Source organism: Phoca vitulina, unplaced genomic scaffold (assembly GCF_004348235.1).
Source record: "Phoca vitulina isolate PV1807 unplaced genomic scaffold, GSC_HSeal_1.0 scaffold16, whole genome shotgun sequence".
In the NCBI taxonomy this organism is placed as follows: domain Eukaryota; kingdom Metazoa; phylum Chordata; class Mammalia; order Carnivora; family Phocidae; genus Phoca; species Phoca vitulina.
The window spans coordinates 1,436,837-1,457,888 of record NW_022589719.1 but is presented as its reverse complement, the minus strand read 5'-3'; the positions used below and the strand labels follow the sequence as shown (position 1 = coordinate 1,457,888).

General features: G+C 43.9%; 1 pseudogene; it reads left to right on the top strand.

Moving 5' to 3' along the window:
• The first annotated feature begins 1,668 nt into the window (after positions 1-1,668).
• Positions 1,669-2,384, top strand: LOC116638913 (annotated as a pseudogene).
• The last annotated feature ends 18,668 nt before the right edge of the window (positions 2,385-21,052 follow it).

Sequence of the window (21,052 nt, the reverse complement as noted above, 5' to 3'; positions counted from 1 at the left end):
AGGTAGAACCCTGGTTAGGGTTTCTGTGTGCTTTAGGAGAGTGGTCTCTTAGCCACAGAGACCCACATTTCTTTATTAATCTAACCCATGCCCCGACAGCCAGGGGGGAAAAAAAGTTGCTAAGCTTAAATTTCAGTAGTTTATATCGTATTTGAAGTTTGAATTTTTCTATTCTCTGTGTAATTCTCTTTCCAAAGAACACAAGGCCTCTCTCCAGATAAGGTTCTGATATTCTCCCCTGCTGGGCCTGTTCCTGACACTGGTGATCACTATTTTCATTATTGTTTAGACATGATCCTGGGAACTTGAAAAAAAAATTCTCATTGTCATAATTATCTTAATCCAGGAAACCCTCCACATTTCCCTCTCGACACATATGAAAGTACCTAGCATGGCGTTCTGTATGTCGTAGGCACACAATCTTTTAGACAAGAAACTCTTTGCTCTGAGTGATTCAGGCAGTTTTCTCCTTTCCTCTGCTGTTGCCTGGACATTCAGAGATGAGATCCTGAGCAGAAGCGGCCCACTTTTCCCTCCCTGCTAGCTCAAGCCCACATTTCTTATTTACAGTCAAGAACTATTTTCAGGCATGGGGATGGATTAGTGTCTACATTTGGAGTCAAAGTCCTTCAGAGGCACGCTCATGTTCATTGCAGCACTATTCACAATAGCCGAGAGGTAGTCCCATTCACATCATTCACATTATTCACAATAGCTTCTGCAACCCAAATGTCTATCGATGGATGAATGAATAAAGAAAATGTGGCATATACACACAATGGATTATTATTCAGCTTTACGGAAAGAAATCTTGTCACATGCTTAACATGAATGAGCCTTGAGGACATTATGCTACGTGAAATAAGCTAACAATAAAAAGACAAATACTATATGATTCCACTTATATTAGGTATCTAACACAGTCAAATTAATAGAAACAGAAAGTAGAATTGTGGCTGCCAAGGCCTGGGGTGAGGGGGAAATGGAGTTGTACAATGGGCACAAAGTTTCAGTTTTACAAGATGAAAAAGTCCTAAAGATTTGTCATGCAACAATGTGAACACGGCTAACGTTACTGAATGGCAAATGATTAAGATGAAAAGTTTTACATGTGTTTTTTAATCTCAATTAAAATATATTTTTTAATTTAAGTAAATTGGAAAAATAAGAGTTAAAAATTCAGCAATGATCAAAATTATGACCAAATGAAAAAAGTTTGTGGTAAGCAATATTATCATAATACAATGTAGAATTCAAAGCAACAAGCATTATATGATATAAAGTTTTTCTAAATTAAGAAAAGTTAACGGGGCGCCTGGCTGGTTCAGTCAGTAGAGCATGCGACTCTTGATCACCGGGTCATGAGTTCAAGCCCTACGCTGGGGTTAGAGTTGACATGAGAAAAAAAGAGAGAGAGGGGCGCCTGGGTGGCTCAGTTGGTAAGCGTCTGTCTTTGGCTCAGGTCATGGTCCCAGGGTCCTGGGATCGAGCCCCGCATCGGGCTCCCTGCTCCGCGGGAAGCCTGCTTCTCCCTCTCCCACTCCCCCTGCTTGTGTTCCCTCTCTCGCTCTCTCTCTCTGTGTCAAATAAATAAAAAAATCTTAAAAAAAAAAAAGAGAGAGAGAGAGACCTTTCTCTTTCCCAGCTAGCATCAGGGAGGATGCAGAAGAGCAGATAAAGAAGGTTCCTGCTGTGTCAGAAACCCTTAAAAAAAAAGCCAAGGAATTTCGCAGAGTTGAAGATCAAGCATCTGAGAAAGAAGTTTGCCGAAAAGATGCTTTGAAAGGCAAGGAGGGAGCTTATCTATGAAAAGCTAAGCATTCCCAAAAGGAATATAGGCAGATGCTCAGAACTGAGATTCGAATGGGTAGGATGGCAAGAAAAGCTGGCAACTTCTATGTACCTGCAGAACCCAAATTGGCATTTGTCATCAGGATCAAAGCCGAAAGGTTTGAAAGGTGTTGTAGCTTCTTCACCTTTGCCAGATCATCAGTGGCACCTTTGTTAGGCTCACCAAGGCTTCAGTTAACATGCTAAGGATTGTGAAGCCAGAGAGAGCATGAGGGGACCCAGACCGGAAGTCAGTGAATGAACTGATCCACAGGCGTGGTTACAGCCAAAATCAACAAGAAGCGAATTATCCTGACAGAGAACACATTGATTGCTCGATCTCTTGGTAAACATGGCATCATCTGCATGGAGCATCTGATTCACGAGATCTATACTGTTGGAAAACATGTCAAAGAAGCAAACAACTTCTTATGGCCATCAGATGATCTTCTCCACCAGGGGGAGTGAAGAAAAACATCGCCCATTTTGCAGATGGCAGAGATGCTGGCCACAGGGAAGACCAGATCAATAGGCTTATCAGAAGGATGAGCTAAGGTATCCACCATGATTATTTTTTGTAATCTGGTCAGTTAACAAACAACTACTTTCAAATTGGGGGAAAAGAAAAGAAAAGAAAGAGAAAAGAAAAAGAGGAGAAAAAAAAGAGAAGAAAACCCAGAAAAGGAAAAAACTGCTCTGCAGATTTTTAAAAAAAGTATACGCTACTCCCCGATATTCACAAAGCTTTACATCTTGAGAACCACACGTGCCACGTTTTAGCTCATTTTCGTGTCCTTTTTAGCTGAGTGTCACAAGCATGAGGACCATGTCCATTTTGCATAGTTTCCCTGGTGGCATGCATAGTAGCTAATCCATAGTGGGTGTTTGATTTGTGTTGAGTGAATAAATAAATTAAAGGGACAGACAGAGACACTCTAGAGTCTAGACCATAAGTCTGGAAGTTATACATCTTTCAAATGAGTTGAAGGACAACTTAGGTCAATAATTAAGAAAAAGAGACCAAATAAACTGGCCAAATGTGTTTTTCCAAGTCAACCCAATTACTTTAGTCTGAAAGACTGAAATAGTTGTTATCTATCAGTTGAAGAATAATAAATAAATACTAAAATTTGTGGCAGGCAGGCATTCTGCTGGATGCATTCTGCCAGGTGGTGATCTCATCAAAATGCAGATCATAATTCAGGGCTCTGTTGTGCAGCATTGCTAACCACCTGTTGGTTCATGGAACACACTTTAAGTAGCAAAGACTCACATGAGTTTTATCCTCACAGTAACCCATCTAAGGTAGATACTATTAACCCCACATACAGATGCCAAAACTGAGGCTGAGAGTTTGGGTAATTTCCCATGGTTACCTGAGCTGAAATTCAAATTCAGGTTCACCTAACTCTACTACACCATCCTGCTCCCTTGACTAATCTGGTAAAAAATCATTTAACCAAACCCCAACCAATAAGAACTCTCTAACAGAGCTTTATGCTTTTTAATATTCTGAAGGGACAAGAAAAAAAAAAATCAATGGTTCTTTAAAACCATGATTATGCTCCTAAGTCTTTCACCCCACCACCAGCCCTCTCTCTCTGTGGCCTAAACCAGTGATCTTCCAACTGGTGTTAAAACCCCTTTACACTCTGAAATATCTAAAAGATTTTTAGTAACTATGGGTTTTATCTGTTGATATTTTCTGTATAAGAGATTGAGACTGAGAAAAATATTTATTCATCACTTCATTTTAGAACAATTTAATCAAATAGCAATGTAAATGCGATGTTTATGAAAATTAAGTATATATTACAAAACAAAAAAAATAAAAGAGTACGATTGTTTTACATTTTTGCAAATCTCTTGAATGGTTGGTTGAAGAGAAGACAGCTGGATTCTCTTATCTATTTCTTCAGTCTGTTGTGATATGAAGAAAATTTGTCTTCATACAGATATGCAATTGGAAAGGGAGGAGTACTTATATAGCTTTCTTAGATAATTGTGGCTATTCTTTGATACAACAGCAAAACTTGACAAGTGGTAGTTTTTTTTAAAGGTGAGTTGCAATCTGGAATCTAAAATCCTATCAATGAACTTTCCAATTCTGATACACTAAAATCTATGGGTCTATCTTGCATTTTGAATGGATATTTTACCATGTATGATTTTATAACATCATGCATTGGTCATTTGGAAAACATTGGTTCACTGAGTTATGCAGATATTCTGAATGTTGATACTTTTATGTATTATCAAATAACACATTTGTTCGTATCACCACCCATCTCATCATAAAAGCCTTTTAGTATTGAGAAACTGTCAAGTTCATGGTAGTAGATACAAGTTTTCCAAAATTTAAATTTTTATTTGAAAGCCCAACTTTTATTATTGAGACAACAGTGTTTTTTTCAAACGAAAGGCTCACTTCATTTTTGAGAAAATATCTATGAGATACTATTGTTTCTCAGTCATTCTTTCAAGTAAAAATGGGGTTCTGTGAAAAATGTGCCTAGTTCAAACAACTGCACAAGTGCTAGTCCTTGAAAAAATTATCGCACAGAAGTGCTTTATGCACACTTCTCATTTCATACTATATAATATTAAAAGATCATATATTTTATACCTAAGTGTTGGAATTTAATGACAATAATATTTCCTGCCCCATCACTTATTCTTTTTTTTTAAAGATTTTATTTATTTGAGAGAGAAAGAGAGAGAAAAAGCAAGAGTGCACAAGTGAGGGGGAGGGGCAGAGGCAGAGGGAGAAGCTGACTCCCTGCAGAGCAAGGAGCCCGATGTGGGACTCTATCCCAGGCCCCTGGGATCATGACCTGAGCCAAAGGCAGACGCTTAACCAACTGAGCCACCCAAGTGCCGTATCTTAGAATATTCTCAGAAACACAGAATCTATAAGCACATACTCCCTTAGCCATCAGAAGGAGACACCATGGCACATGTAACCTCTGGAAAGTCCCAGTGCACAGTTATGGGAGGGTCTTGGGGGACTCCCAAGGTTCCCCAGATCACACTTTGAGAACCACTTACTTTCAGGCCAAATTCCTACTGCCCCATGTAAAAACTTATCTACGACCACACCCAAGCTTTCTACACATCCTCATTTCACCCCCTCCTCTGTCATCTTTTCTCTTCCCTGAAGGAACCCCTTCTCCATCTGTGTTCAGCCCATCTTTCTCACTGGCACCTTTTGTATGAGCATTTAAAGATTTATTTATTTATTTGAGAGGGAGAGGAAGCTTGTGAGTGGGAGGAGAGGCGTGAGGGAGAGAGAAACCGAAGCAGACTCCCTGTTGAGCGGGGAGTCCACACAATGGGAGGATCTCATGACCCTGAGATCATGACCTGAGCCAAAACCAAGAGTCAGATGCTTAAGTGGCTATACCACCTAGGTACCCCTCTATGAGCATTTAAACATGATCAAGTCTATCCCTTCCCCCAAACATACCCTAAAACATCTCTTTCCCCTGTTTCCCTCTCACCCCTGCCAGCTCTCTGTCTCTCAGCTCCTGGAGCCAACTGAGCCTCATTCTGGGACTCTTCACCCTCTGCATTTCCCTTAACTTTTTTTTTTAAGATTTTATTTATTTATTTGACACACACACACACACACACACACACACAGAGCACAAGCTGGGGGGAGTGGCAGGCAGAGCGAGAGGGAGAAGCAGGCTCCCTGCTGAGCAGGACCCTGAGATCAGGACCTGAGCTGAAGGCAGATGCCTAACCGACTGAGCCACCCAGGCGCCCCTCCCTTAACTGTTGATGGTCCTCAAAGCTTCTATCCTTAGCCCTTGCTGCTTCTTCCTGTACGAGCTTCTCCCTCTCTGGTTCCAGCTAACTTCTGAGTCCTCACGAGTCCCAATCTCAAAGATCTCTCTCCTCAGCTCCAGACCTAGTTAACAGGGTTTGGATATTTGGCCTTCCCAAGAACTTGTTAAATCCCACATGCCCAGGACTAAGTGCTATGTCGTCTAGTAGCAACACTCCATTCAAACAAAGCGAAGCAAAACAAAACACCCTTGCCCCTAATTCCACGAATGCCTTCATCTCTCTTGTTCAAAAAAATTGCTCAAAAACCCAAGTGCTGTTCCTGACACCTCCCTCTCTCGTCCACTCCATACAAGGAATCAACCACTAAGGCCTATCCCTTATTAAATACTTAATTGATTTTCTACTCTTCTTTTTATTCTTAATGCTACTACCTAAAAGAAAAGCTATTTTATTATTATTTTTATTTTTATATGCTAAATGCAGATTGGCATTTTGGATATATCATACTTTTCAATCTACACTATGACTTTTTAATCCCATTTTACAGATGAGGAAACAGACTCAGAGATCTTCCCGATTATCCTTTCCCCAGGACTGAAAGCATCAGGGAAGGCTTCTTGGAGAAATTTGACCAGAGCCTTGAGGGATGGTATATTTTTTACGGAATAGGAAGAGAAAACCGTATACCATACTGGTTCAAGAAAGATTTACAAGAAAGAGCAGATGGAGGAATGTTTCTGGAATGTGTTTTGTGGACACTGACGTTGTAAGGAGATATTTCTACTTGGAAGCAATGACTTAAAAAAAGCAGCCACTAGCAAAACATTTCCAAAATGCCTCTCTTTCCCTTTCTTAGTATAAAGGACTAATGGCAATGACTACTAAGTGCCAGTGTGCTGGGCATACCGCTAAAGCTTTCATCTACTTTGCACGTAGCCTTTGCTACAATCCCGCTTGGGAGTACCAATATCTTCATGTGGCAGAACGGGAAACTGAGGCTGACCCCCCCCCCCCCCCCGCCCCATCTATCCAGACGGCCGAGACTCAAGCACATTCTCTTTTCACTAAGGGCAGAGGCATCATAGACCCTAAATCTCCACCCCTTCCCCCACCAGACTACCAACTCCAGCCTCTACCAGAGGCCCTTTTGGTAAATATTTACTCCCTTTCCTTTAAAAAGTGTCTTTAGCTGGAGCTTTGCCATCCAAATTTGGACAGTATTAACTAACCGTGGAAATGGTTTTCCTGGCAAAGACCTACCTACGTCTGTGAGCTTTACACTCTTCAGAAAGAAAAACGTGTCCCTGATTTTAAGTTGATGACTTAACTTTAAAAGAAAGAAAGAGGGCGCCTGGGTGGCTCAGTCGTTAAGCGTCTGCCTTCGGATCGGGTCCTGGGATCGGGTCCTGGGATCGGGCTCTTTTTTCAGCGGGGAGCCTGCTTCTCCCTCTCCCACTCTGCCTGCTTGTGCTCCCTCTCTCACTGTCTCTCTCTGTCAAATAAATAAATAAAATAAAATCTTTAAAAAAAAAAGAAAGAAAGAAAAAAAAAGACTTTTTGGTGCTGGTGCAAAAACAAGCCCAATTAAGCACAGCATAGAATCCCCGATGGACTCCTGCAACAGAAAGAGGACATCAGGTAGAAGCTAAGGCAATCGGAATAAAGCATTGACTTCAGTTAATAATAATGTATCGCTATTGGTTTATGAATTGCAACAAATGTACCACAGAAAGGTAAGGTGTCAACATTAGGGAAGAGGAGCGCCCAGCATAGGGGAACTCTCTGTACTATTGGTGCAGCTTTTTCTGTAAATCTAAAATTATCCCCAAATCATACTTTTATTTTAAAAAAATCTGTTTGCATAGATGTGTCGATAAGGAGGAAACATGACCACATTCTGTATAGTTTAAATGGCAAAAATACTGTCCGAACACGGTGCTTATGAAAAGGGAAAGTGGAATTTCCATTCATTCTTCGGTAAATCCAGAGCAACAAAAGTGTGCACTCCATCCCCTGCCCGAACTCCGTGGGGCTGATGATTCTATTATTTAACCCACTCATCCTTATTCCCCCCCGCCCCACACCCCCCACCACCAGGGTAATGCCTCCTGGAATTCTTTTTGGCACAAACATCTTGTTTCAGTACCGTGTTTAGACTGGGATGGAAAGAGGATTACTTACACCACATAGGCAGCCCGACGCGAAAGGACAGGCCACCCCCTACACTTTCCTCAACTTTTCTGTAAGTACCACACCCCAGCAATCACTAACAAACTAAGCAAAGCAGATCAAAGGGTGAGAGAGCTGAGTTTTTATTGTTCCTAGCAAAAAGTTTCATTTCAGCTAATAGCTGCCACTAAACTCCTCATTCTCAAGTCAAAAGGACTTTTCTTTTTACTGGGATTGATGATTAAGTAGTGCTAAGGTTTGTGTTCCAAGAAAACTCACCTTTTAAAGCTGTAGCGATGGGAAGGAAATGACCAGGAATGAACAATAATCATTGACAAGACCTTGGATGGACTAATTTATGGAGGCCTGTTTTATGTACAAGTATCTGAGAAAGTAGGTTCTCATACAAAGTCCTAAGTTTTCCTTGCCCCAATAATAAATTACCCCTCACCTTTGTTCAGAGCTTTAAAATTTTACCTCACATCATCTCATTTGATTTTTACCACAACCCTATGAGATAATCAGGGCAGGATTCATTTTTCCCATGTTCCACATAGGCTCAGAACAGTTGATTGATTTCCCCAAGTTGGCACAGCCCGTAAATAGTAAGGGTGGTACGTGAACCAAGGTTTCTGAACTGTCAGTCAGGGCTCTTTCATTTCACAAGTATCTATTTATTGAGTGCCTCCTCATGTCTAGGTCTCTGGTTGTTCCTGAGGGTAGAGTGGTACCTGAAATAAACAGGAGCTTGGTCTCCGCGAGCTTGCAATCCAGTGGAAGAGGAAGAGAATAACCAAGTCCGTGAACAGATGCATATATAATTACAGATTGTGATAAAGGCCGTCGGGGAAATAGGGGGCAAAGCTAACCAGACAAAAGACTCTTTAAGGAGGTAACATTTTTGCAGAGACCAGAAGGAACCACTGGGGCACGTACTATGGAAAGAATGATCCAGACTTCTTGGGACAGAGGCTGTAAAGGGCATAACAGAGGTGGAAAAGGCTTGCAAGGAACTAAGAAGCAAGATGTGGGTAAAGAGAAGAAGAGCATGGACCAAAATGGAGCTGGGGAGATGGGCAAAGAGGGAATCCGTCAGACCTTTATGGACTCAGTAAGGGACTTAAATTTCATTCTACTCAGGTCAGGGAAGCACAGAAATGTTTTAAGTATGGATCAACGTGACTAGATGTGGGTTTTTAAAACATTGTCCTGAACACTAGGTGAAGAATGGATTGAAGACTGATCTAGTTCTATCTATAGGACTGTAGGCAAGAGTGGAAGCAGAATGATCAGTTGGCATTAGTTGGGAATTATGGTGGCCTGGACCAGGGGAGTGCAGTGAGGATGGAGAGAGGTTGAAGGCTAAAAGAAGAATCAACAGGTTGTAAGAGTGGATTAAATGTGGGAGGGGAAGGAGTCAGAGGAGTGCATTGTTCAGTAAAAAAGCCAGCCATAGACCATACATGGATTCATTTCTGAAAAAGAGAAGATATATTTGTTAATAAAGATCCTAAAGAGAATATAACTTGAGTTGGTAAGTCAATTTTGGTGGAAGAGAGAGAAAATCTTAAATGACAACAGTTTACAAAAATATGCATATTTCTCTTCCATATACAACTATGGCGCTGGAATGGTGGCTCCAAGCTCATCAGCATCTCAGGCCTTCTGGATCTTTCTGTTTTCCTCAATACTCAGTTCCCACTTTGGGGTCTGTGACATTTTGATTTATAGTAAGGAATACGTATTTGGTTTCTGGCACAGAACTCCTAAAATCCTTGGAATTTCCTAAGTGATTAGGATGGTAAAGGCCTTTATGTTAATGAGGTCACTTTTGGAAAGCACCTGAGGATGGGGGCTGGTTGCCCAGGGAGCCCACCATGTGATTAGAGGTTTGGAACTTTCAGTCCCACCCCCACCTCTGGGGAGGGGTGAGAGGCTGGAGATTGAGTTCGATTTCCAATGATTTAATCAGTTGTGTTTACATAATGAAGCCTCCATAAAACCCCAGAAGGATGGGGTTTGGAGAGCTACTGGGTTGGGGAACATGTGGAGATTTGCGGAGAGGGGTAAACTCAGAGAGAGCACCCCCACATCCCTTGCCCTATGCATCTCTTCCACCTTGCTGTTCCTGAGTTATATCCTTTGATAATACACCAGTAATATAGTAAGTAAACTGGTCTCCTGAGTTCTGTGAGCCACTCTAACAAATTAATGGACCCCAAGGAGGGGGCTGTGGGGACCTCCAACTTATAGCCAGTCGATCAGAAGCACAGGTGGCAGCCTGGACCTGCGGTTGGTATCTGAAGTACACATAGCCTCACAGGACTGAGCCCCTTACCCGTGGGATCTGATGCTGTCTCCAGGTAGACAGAGCCCTGAGTCAGGCTCCGCACTCAGGGGGGAGTCTGCTTGGGATTCTCTCTCTCCCTCTCCCTCTGCCCCTCTCCCCGCTCTTGCATGCACGCACTCTCTCTAAAATAAATAAATAAATAAATCTTAAAAAAAAAGTCAAAGGGAGAAAAGAGAAGGTGAAGGGCATGTCCTTTTCCTCAAAGAAGAGTCCCTGCAGTTGCGACCAACAGTTCCCCTTCTCCGCCGTAAGCCAGAGCTTGGTGGCAGAACGGCACAGAGCCGCAAGGGAGGGAAGTGTCATCTAACTTCTGGGTGGTTCTATGACAGAAGATGAAGGGGAGATTAACCACTGGGGGCAGCTCTCATTCTCTCTCCACACAGCCAAAGTCTGCAGTGCCTCTGTCCGGGAAGCAGGTGGTGGGCGGTGATGGAAGGACATTTCGTGTTTCCCCTTACGGTTAGGCCTTGCTTCAGTTGTCTACTTCGGGAACGCACTCATATATTATTTGTGTGCTTCTTATATAAGCCAAAGAAGGGCTGGAGAAGGAGAAGGAGCTTGTACCAGGACTGGGTGGAATAGAAGGCACCAGCAAAGGAAGATGGAAAGGAGGCAGCCCTGGAGATGGGACGAAAATATGTTGTCAGAGACACAAAGAGGAGAGACGTTTCCAGAGGTAGGGCCATGCCCACACGCCCGAAATTTCTTAACAGCAAGAAAGATGAGAATAGAAACTGCTTGACTAGATAGAAATCATCGGGGACCCTGAGAGGACCAGTTTTGCTTGACACACAGGGGCGTAAGCCAGATGGAAGCGAATTGAATAATAGATGCCCCAGAAATAGCCCAATGTACACAAAACCTTGCTGTTCCATAGAAAAGGCATTCCAGATCAATGGAGAGAAGATGTGCACTTCGGTAAAGGGTGTTGGGACGACTGGCTCTCTAAAATTCTGCATTATATGCAAAACTTCACTTCAAAAGAATTGAAAACCTAAAAACCTAAATGTGAAATGCAAAATTTTCAAATAATTAGGAAAATATATCTGTTGTAGATACACAAAGATTTAGTACAAGTCGAAGACCACAGACAGGATATATACCCAATTCTTGCCTCAAAAGCAGCAGGAAGTGAAATGAAGCTGGGCAGAGAGCATGGAGGAGGCTTGAATTTTGTCATTTTTTAAAATCTGAAGGACATTCGACAGTGTTAACATCGTAAATTCTGAGCGATAACAATAAGGTTTATCATACTGTTCTCTGAACTGTGTTTTAATATATTGAAAGGTTTCTTCAGTGCCGAAGAATTTAACAGGAGAAGAGGAAGTGGAATAAGATTATAGGCCAGTGTCTTAGTTTGTGCAGACTGTTGTAACAAAAGTACCATAGACTGGGGGGCGGGGGGTGGCTACAAACAACAGGAATGTCTTCTCACCATTCTGGAGGCTGGAAGTCCGAGATCAAGGTGCTGTGGTTGTGTCTGATGAAGTCCCCTTCCGGGTACAGAAACAGCTGTTTTCTCCATGAGGAAGACCGCTTCCTCACATGGAGGAGGCAGCAAGGGAGCTTCCGGAAGCTTCTGTCATCAGGGCACTAATCCCATTCATGAGGGCCCCACCCTCAGGACATAATCCCTCTGCAGAGGCCCCACCTCCAAATCGCATCACACTGGGGGTTAGTTTTCTTTTTTTTTTTTTTAAAGATTTTATTTATTTATTTGAGAGAGAGAATGAGATAGAGAGAGCATAAGAGGGGGGGAGGGTCAGAGGGAGAAGCAGGCTCCCCGCTGAGCAGGAAGCCCAATGTGGGACTCGATCCAGGGACTCCAGGATCATGACCTGAGCCGAAGGCAGTCGCTCAACCAACTGAGCCACCCAGGCGCCCCTGGGGGTTAGTTTTCAACATAGGAATTTGGTGGGGGCAGGGAAGCTGGACACATAGTCCATAATCTATAGACATACAGCCTATAGCAGCCAGGGTTTTTAAAAATGAAACAGCATAATCCAGCAAAGAATGAATTAGAAAATCTCAGTGTAAATCCCATGAGTAATGTTTTATGAAATGTTTGTTTCAAATGCAGAACATGTGTGTTGGTGCATGACTCCGTGCCCGCAGGTGCATGTGTGAGTGTGTGCTTACGCAGTATGAGTGCGCATGCACTGAGCTGCTTTGTGAAACATATTTCTTAGGGTCATAGTCAAAGGAATCTGAAAGCCACCTGGACAAGCATAGACAAGTTTTCAAGCCGGTGGACTATAAAAGGAAGCGGAGCAATGGAAAGTATCTGAAAGGTATGTGTGGTTCAACAGGGGAGGTTTTTGATTTTTTTTTTCCCTCTGTATTTTAAGTCTGTAGATTCTGGATCACATTTGTGGGCTGATGGAAAGAGAAGTCAACAGAGAAGTAGAGTTTGGGAATCAGGTTGGGGTGGTGGGTGGGAGTGAGGATGAGAGTGGGGTGTGCTGGGCACTGATTATACACACAGGGGAGTGTGTGTGTGTGTGCGTGTGAGTGTGTGTGCACAAGGGCGGCTGCAGAGAAAGACATTCCCGGGCCCTGTACCCCAGGCCACGGCTGAGAGTGCGTGTGATGTGACAAGGCAGCTACACAGAACAGGCAGGCCAGCAGGAAGGCAGGACAGAGCTCTAAGAGCAGGTGCTTTTGGAGTTCAGGAAAGACAAGGGGTGGAAGTGATCTAGGAGGTGAGCCTTTTCGGGGGTCGTGGGGTGGACTCAGGGATAGACGCTGAATGGGGCAAGGAGCAAAGCGGCACTGGGGAAATGGGATTCCCTGCAGAGGGAAGTGGGGAGAAAGGGGAGGTGTTCTGGTAAAGGGGAACAGAGGATGGACAGGCACAGGGCTTTAAATTCCAGTCGGGAGGGGGAAACTGGGATACCAAGTTGGCACTCTCTTACTCAAGGTCAAGTTACAGGTAGACAGAGTAATAACACCTAAATGCCTCTTACTGCTTACTAGGTACTAGTCTACAGATCAAACATTTATTTCCTAACTTATTCATCATAACAACCTTATACGGTAGGTTTATTTAATAAATTTATTTTACATTTACAGATAGTGAAACTGAGGCACAAAGTGTTAAGAAACTTGCTGGAATGGGGTGCCTGGGTGGCTCAGTCGGTTAAGCGGCTGCCTTTGGCTCAGGTCATGAGCCCAGGGTCCTGGGATCGAGCCTGGCATCGGGCTCCCTGCTCAGCGGGAAGCCTGCTTCTCCCTCTCCCTCTGCTGCTCCCCCTGCTTGTGCTCTCTCTCTCAGTCAAACAAATAATCTTTAAAAAAAAAGAAAGAAAGAAAGAAAAGAAACTTGCTGGAAGTCACACAACTAGCAAGTGGTAACGCAGGGCTTCAAACCTAAGCAATCCTGCCCCAGAGGCCATGCTCTTAACCAGTACTAGTCTATACCACCTCTGCTAGTTAGCTGCTCTCTGGTAGATGGCACATAGTTATTCCAGACATGATTGGACCACAAAAGGAAGAGCATGATTTGGAAAATGACATCTTTGTCCTATTGTGCCTCAAACTTTTGCTATTTGGTCTGAATTACACCCACAAATCATTGCTGAGCCTGTGCTGTGTGCTAGGCATGCTACTGAAATTGGTTAAGGCATTGCTCATAAAACCTCTGTTACACACGCTTAGTATTTGCCTGACTGAGAAGAGTAGAAAGACTTTGATCTTGGACTAACTTTTAAGTTAAAATGTATTGTCAACGAGGCAGTATGTTGTCTGAGAAGACAGACCTTGGTTCACATCTTATCTCTGCCATTTATTTCTGTGTGTACCTTGGCTAAGATATTCATTTTTTTTAGACCTCAGTGTTTCCATAATTAAAATGGTAGAACACTGGCAGGGGCCCAAGAAAGAGAGAAAAAAGATCAGCTTGCTTACTTGGCTCTGAATGATCCTATTTTGATCTACCAATTGGCATTGAATGAGATCACACATTTCTGTTGAAATAAGAAAAGAAACGAATACAGACCAACAAGTCACCAATTCGCTCACATAGGGTGGAAAGGCCTATGGTCAAATGCCATGATTCTTCATTAGGGAACGACGCCTGAAACTTGAGCTCTTTGGCATGGCGTCCTCGCTATGTAGGTAGATTGCTGCATACTAATAACTATTTTATACTTTCTTATCACTTTGCCTCATCAGCCTCCCTCACATTTTAAGGTTGCCTATCGTTGGGAAAAAGGAGGTTTTCCTCTTAAATTCTTTCCAGGTGTCTGCTTGGCAGTGGTAGGCCCTCCTACCGCTTATACTGCCCCAAGGGTCATCACTCATTTTTGAAAAGTAATTGACGTATTAGTTTCAGGGGTACAACATCGAGACTCATCAATGGCACACATTTTGCCCACATTTTGCCGCGCTCACACGGTAAGTGCGGTTACCATCTGTCACCATACAAAGTTATGACAACATTGACTATATGCCTTAAGCTGTACTTGTCATCCCCATGACTTATTTTATAATTTATTTCATAACTGGAAATTTGTACCTTTTAATCCCCTTTACCTATTTCACCCATCCCCCCACCCTCCTCCCCTTTGACAACCACTAGTTTGTTCCCTATAATTCTGTTTCTATTTTCTTGTAATTATTTTGTTTTTTAGGTTCCATATATAAGCAAAGTCATGGGCGCCTGGGTGGCTCAGTTGGTTAAGCGACTGCCTTCGGCTCAGGTCATGATCCTGGAGTCCCGGGATCGAGTCCCACATCGGGCTCCCTGCTCAGCGGGGGGTCTGCTTCTCCCTCTGACCCTCGTCCCTCTCGTGCTCTCTGTCTCTCATTCTCTCTCTCAAATAAATAAATAAAATCTTAAAAAAAAAAAAAAAAAAAAAAGCAAAGTCATGAGCTATTTGTCTTTCTCTGACTGACTTATTTCACTTAGCATAATACCCTCTAGGTCCATCCATGTTGTCATGAATGACAGCATCTCATTCTTTTTATGGCTGAGTAATATTCCATTGTGTGTGTGTGTGACATATTTTCTTTATCCACTCATCTATTGATGGACACTTGGGTTGCTTCCATATCTTGGCTATTGTAGATAATGCCACAAGAAACATAGGGGTGCATATGTCTTTCCAAATTAGTGTTTTTGTTTTCTTCTGGAAAATACCCAGAAGTAGAATAACGGGATCATATGGTATTTCACCTTTTAGTTTTTTTTTTCTATACTGTCTTCCACAGTGGCTGTACCAATTTACATTTCCACCAACAGTGCACAAGGGTTCCTTTTCCTCCACATCCTCACCAACACTTGTTATTTCTTATCTTTTTGGTATGAGTCATTCTGACTGGTGTGAAGTAATATCGCCTTGTGGTTTTGATATGCATTTCTCTGGAAATTAGTGATGTTGAGCATCTTTTCATGTATCTGTTGGCCATCTGAATGTCTTCTTTTGGAAAAATGCCTATTCAGGTCTTCTGCCCATTTTTTTAAGCAGATTATTTATGTTTTTTTGTGTTGAGTTGTAGAAATTCTTTATATATTTTGGATTCTAACCCCTTATCAGATATATCATTTGCAAATATTTTCTCCCATTCAGTAGGTTGCCTTTTTGTTTTGTTGGTTTCCTTTGCTGTGCGGAAGCTTTTTATTTTGGCGTAGTCCCAATTGTTTAATTTTGCTTTTTTTTCTCTTGCCTCAGGAGACATATCTAGAAAAATTTTGCTAAAGTCAATTCTAAGAGATTGTTGCCTGTGTTTCTTTTCAGGAATTTTATGGTTTCAGGTCTTATATTTAGGTTTTAATCCATTTTGAGTCTATTTTTGTATATGGTGTAAGAAAGTGATTCAGTTTCATTCCTTTGCCTGTAGCCGTCCAGTTTTCCCCACACCACTTGTCAAAGTGAGTGTCTTTTCCCTGTTGTACATTCTTATCTCCTTTGCCACAGATTAGCTGACCATATAAGCATGGGTTGGAATTTTTTTTCATGGTGGCAAAATGTCTGTTGCAGCTCCAAGCATCACTTCACGACAGCATTCATCATAGAAAGCAAGAGGGACAGTGGCAAAGAGAACTTTTTCTCCTCACATGAATCTCTTTTACCTCAGAGGAAAATCCTCCGTTCTTTGTTTTGCCTCAGGTCATGATCTCAGGGTGGTGAGATGGAGCTCCATGTTGGCTCTGCTCTGTGCAGAGTCTGCTTGAGATTCTTTTCCCCTCCCTCTCCTGCCCCCTCTGTTCCTCCAGCCCCCCCATTCCCCGCTTGTGCACACTCTCTCTCTCTCAAATAAATAAACAAGTAAATAAAATCTTTAAAAAAAGACTCCCTCTTAAAAAAAAAAAAGGGCTCTCTCTTTATACATTAATTAGAAAGCTTTTTTCTTTTAAAGATTTTATTGATTTATTTGAGAGAGAGAGCACAAGCAGGGGAGGGGCAGAGGGAGAGGGAGAAGCAGACTCCCCACTCATCAGGTAGTCCCACATGGGGCTCCATCCCAGGACCCTGGGATCATGACCTGAGCCAAAGGCAGATGCTTAATGGACTGAGCCATCCAGGTACCCCAATCAGAAAGCTTTCTATTGAATTTTTAGAAAACTACTCCTTACCCCTAGGGAATATTCTTCAGTTCAAGCTGCTTCTCCTTCTGTTTTACATAACAATCCCCTCCCCTCCACTCCAAAGGAGGTAAAGAAGAGGCATTGGCTTGAGGAGTGGGGGGTGATTGGGCATTCCAGGTCCAGGAAAGAGAACTTTGATGTTCTCAATTTTTCTGTAAAGTCCAGCAAGAGTCCCTCCAAATCTAGTTTCTACAAGTGGAAGTTCACCTCTTCATTGTCTCAATTCTGTTAAGAAATGTTGAATCAACTACTGTCGCACACACACACACCTGTCTCCTAAGGACAGACGCTACCTCTCAGAGGCGGTCATGAATGCTCATGCTTCTGGGGGTCAGGCCGGTGACAGAAATCAGTGCAGGGGGCCTGGACTGGTGGCGACTCTGGTGAGCTGCAGAATGCAGAGCCCACTGAACAAGCTGACTGCTGTTTGCTCTAGCTGATGGTTTCCATGTGGAAATGTAGGGTCAGATTGCCTGTTTTTTAAGAGAAGCTGGAAATGTAGCATTTAAGTGCAATTTCCTAATTTAAAAAAGAAATTGGTGAGCAAACAGATCTGTTGGTCACTGCAATATTTTAAGCCATCGGTTTTGGAGACCTTGTCTAGCTCACAATAAGGAAGAGAAGTATGTTCTCATTTGGCAACTCATCCTCTCTCAGTGAAGTCTCTACTTCCTGACATCGTGTATGTAGACCTGTATGCTGCTTCTCCTTTTCCCCAGATCCTTTGAAATGGTCCCTTTTATGCTCGTCTGGCAAGAGAAAGAGGCCTATGGCTGAGCAGTATGCATCTGAGTCATGACACTCTTAGCCTTTTGTTATCGAAATGGACTCACAGATTTTTGTTTCATTCAATGATGTCATAATTGATCACCACTAGTGTTTCTTCTGATGCTCAGTTTTCTCAGACTTAACCACCAGATGCTCCTTGAAGGTGGCTCTGGTGTCCCTTAGATATGTCTCCAACAGTTCTTGAGCACTTACATGTTTCCTGGCACAACAAAACATTCTGGGCTCACCTTGTTTTTCTGCCCCATGCCTGCAATCAGCCACCTTCCAAGGTTTTTCTTAGCGGAGACTTGTACTTAGAAATCAAGATCTGGGGCGCCTGGCAGCTCAGTCGGTTAACCGGCTGCCTTCAGCTCAGGTCATGAACCCATGATCCTCAGATTGAGCCCCGCAAGACACTCTCTGCTCAGCAGGGGAGTCTGCTTCTCTCTCTCCCTCCCCCTGCTCATGCTCTCTCTCTCAAATAAAAAAATAAAATCTTAAAAAAAAAAAAAAGAAATCAGGATCTAGCTGCTAAGTGTGCTTCGTTGTACCATAATATCATTGCTTCAATGCCCTTTCAGCGGAGACAGAATTTTGCCAAGTCCAGCCAGATGAAGGACTGGCATTGCTTTGGCTTTGCTGCCCCCTCGTGGCCACTATGAGGTATAATAGGCTGCCTATAACCAGCCGGCAATGCAGGAGCGGGGAGAGGTGAGCGGTCCCAAGCACATCCTGATTCCCCAGCGCTCAGGGGAAGCCACGGTCTGTTTCTAATGTGCTCTCTGGGATAGTGGTGATGAGCCACATTAGGAAACCACTGAGATAGTCCAATTCTTTCATTAGACAAACGGGAAAACTATGCCCTGAGAGTTGGCAGGTCATCTGTAAGGCAGACAGCCAGGGTAGGACCCAGTAACTCAGGTCTCTAGACCCCAACACTCTTTCCACTGTGTCCTGCCTGAAGCAATCCCACCAGGCAGGCTAACCTCCAGAGACCACCTGGACTCACCTGCCAACCAGGGCGGGGATCCTTGGTTGGACTCCCATGATGATGACGCACTTGCTATCTTAAAAGGCAGCCTCTTCCCTGTTTGTGACCTTAGGAAGCTTCCACTTGTCTGGAGCCCGGACCCACCTCTCTGCGTCCTCCCCTTTTGGAGCCAGTTCCATCCTCTGAAGTCCCACTGCTCCAGCTTCTGACACAGCAGAGATTGCACGGCCAAAGAAATCCGCGCTGGGAGGAAAATCGAGGAAGCGCTTCATGGCGTTGGCACCCTCTGCACACAGCGCCGCCCTGAATCCTGCAAGACAGGTGCCGTTTAGGCCCGTTTCACTCAAGGGGGTTGAGACATAGGGAAGCGGCACTAACCTGTGCAAGCTCACACATCCGTTCATGTCAAGGTGGGTGAAAACCGTGCCCTTGATTTATGAACTGAGGAACTGACTTCTGAGAATCCAAACCAGGAGCTAGTGGTGGAATCAGGGGGCCGGGTGGGCAGCCTGGGCTAGCGTTTGCTTTCTAAAATCCGTATTATGAAGAAGAGCACTCCCAGAAGAAAGTGCACGAAAAGCAAAGACACACAGCTCCATGATCTATTACACCAGCCACGTCAAGAAATAGGATGATGCCAGCAACCCAAGGCCCTTTACCCCTCCTGACCACCGCCCCTGCTCTCTTTACAGTTTCTCATCTACACAAGCACCCAGCCCTGAATGGAAGTGTGCCCTTTCTAGAAATGGAATCATACTTTTGCATCCTTTTGGGTCTGACTGCTTTCACTCAACATTCACTCAATATCTACCCACAAATATTTTCCCTACTGTAGGACACTGACCTATCACAATTTTATTGGTCCTTCCATCAGTGGATGTGTGGGTTGTTTCCAGGTTATAATGAACACTAGAACTGCTATGAACAATTATGTACATATTTCTTGGTATATGTATTTGTGTGTGTGTGTGTGTGTATGCATTTCTGTTGGGTTTCTAAGTGTATTGATTACCTAGAGCTGCCACAACTAAGTACCACAAACTGGGTGGCTTAAAACAACAGAGGGGTATTCTCTGACAGTTTTAGAAGCTAGAAGTCTCAAACTAAGGTGTCAGCAGGTCTATGCTCCCTTTGAGACTCTAGGGAGAATCTTGCCTCTTCCCAGCTTCTGGGGGAAGCAAGGAACACCCGTGTTAGAGCTCGTCGGCTTACAGCTAGGCCACTCTGACCTCTGCCTCCATTCTCACACGTTCTTCCCTCGTGTCTTCACACGATCTTCTTATAGGGACACCAGTCATATAGCATGAAGGGCTCACCCGACTCCAGTATGACCTCATCTTGATTAAGATGCTATTTCTACATTAGGTCACATATGGAGGTTTTGGGGGTTAGGACTTCAACATATCCTTCTAAGGGGACACCATTCAATCCATAATAATAGTTAAGAGTGGAATTGCTGAGTTGTCTTATCAGAGTCTGAGAAAGGACGTGAGTGTAGAGAGCTAACTGGTGCTGTGGTGTCAGGAAGCAGGACTGAGGGCAGCGCTGGGACCAGGGTGAGCTAAGTGAGGTGTCAGGGGTACGACATTCAAGGCAGACACTCTCAGGGGTATGTCCTTGCTGCATCATCCTCGTGCAGCTCTGAGGGAAGGAGTAGACAAAATGTGACAAGGAAGGGAGAAAGCCAACAAAGAGCTCCTTGATTGTCATTATGGGCAATCAGGGCCCAGTCCCATTGGGAGCCTCTAAAGAGCCCTGTAGACCGTGCCTCCCACTTGTCCCACAGAAAGATGGGAATGCCGGGCATTCTTCCACTAAAACTCCTGTGCCTTACTGGTTGTAAGTCGTCCCTCAGGGCACTAAAAATCTCCTGTGGGCTGCTCTGAAGCAGCTTCCATGGCACTGGAGAAAGGTCTCGGGCAGGGAAGCAGGGACACACGGGGGCTTGCAGGGGGATGCTGTCAGCACGCCAGGTGTCCAGGGCAGGCTCAGATGAAGTCAGGGGTATGGACTGAGGCATCGACGGTGTCTGCTGCAGCTCGTGCCTTGCAATGCTCAGACCGTTCATTTGGTGCGTCGCGTCTACGCTGTTACTGAAAGTCCAGGGTAGTTGCCGGTCAGAATCTCCAAAGAAAAGACTCTGAATGGGAGAGTTAGTGGAACAAGCTAGTCGCCCTTGCTACAGCTGGTCCCAGGGCCATCACTGATCCTCAGCATCTCTTTGCTTAGTCCTGCATTCTGTGGTACCCTCAGCCAGTACTTCGCTCCTGAAGCCTCTGAGCAACTGTCTACCTTGGCCTTGTCGGGCTGTGGTGGCTGCAAATGCCCATTCACAGTTATCACCAGGCATGGCAATAACCGAGAGGTATCCCGAGAATGCCCCAAGGTCCATACATACTCGCCCCTGCTCCCGTGGTGCAGCCCTAGCTCCTCAGCATAATCAGGGTCACTGACCCTGCCAGCGTCAGCAGTCCCAGGTCATCCTGCCGCAGATGTCGTTTTAAAGGCAGTGGTAGATGTGCTAGAAGAAGAGGAGAAGTACCCCTTCTCCTGCCTTCTTGCC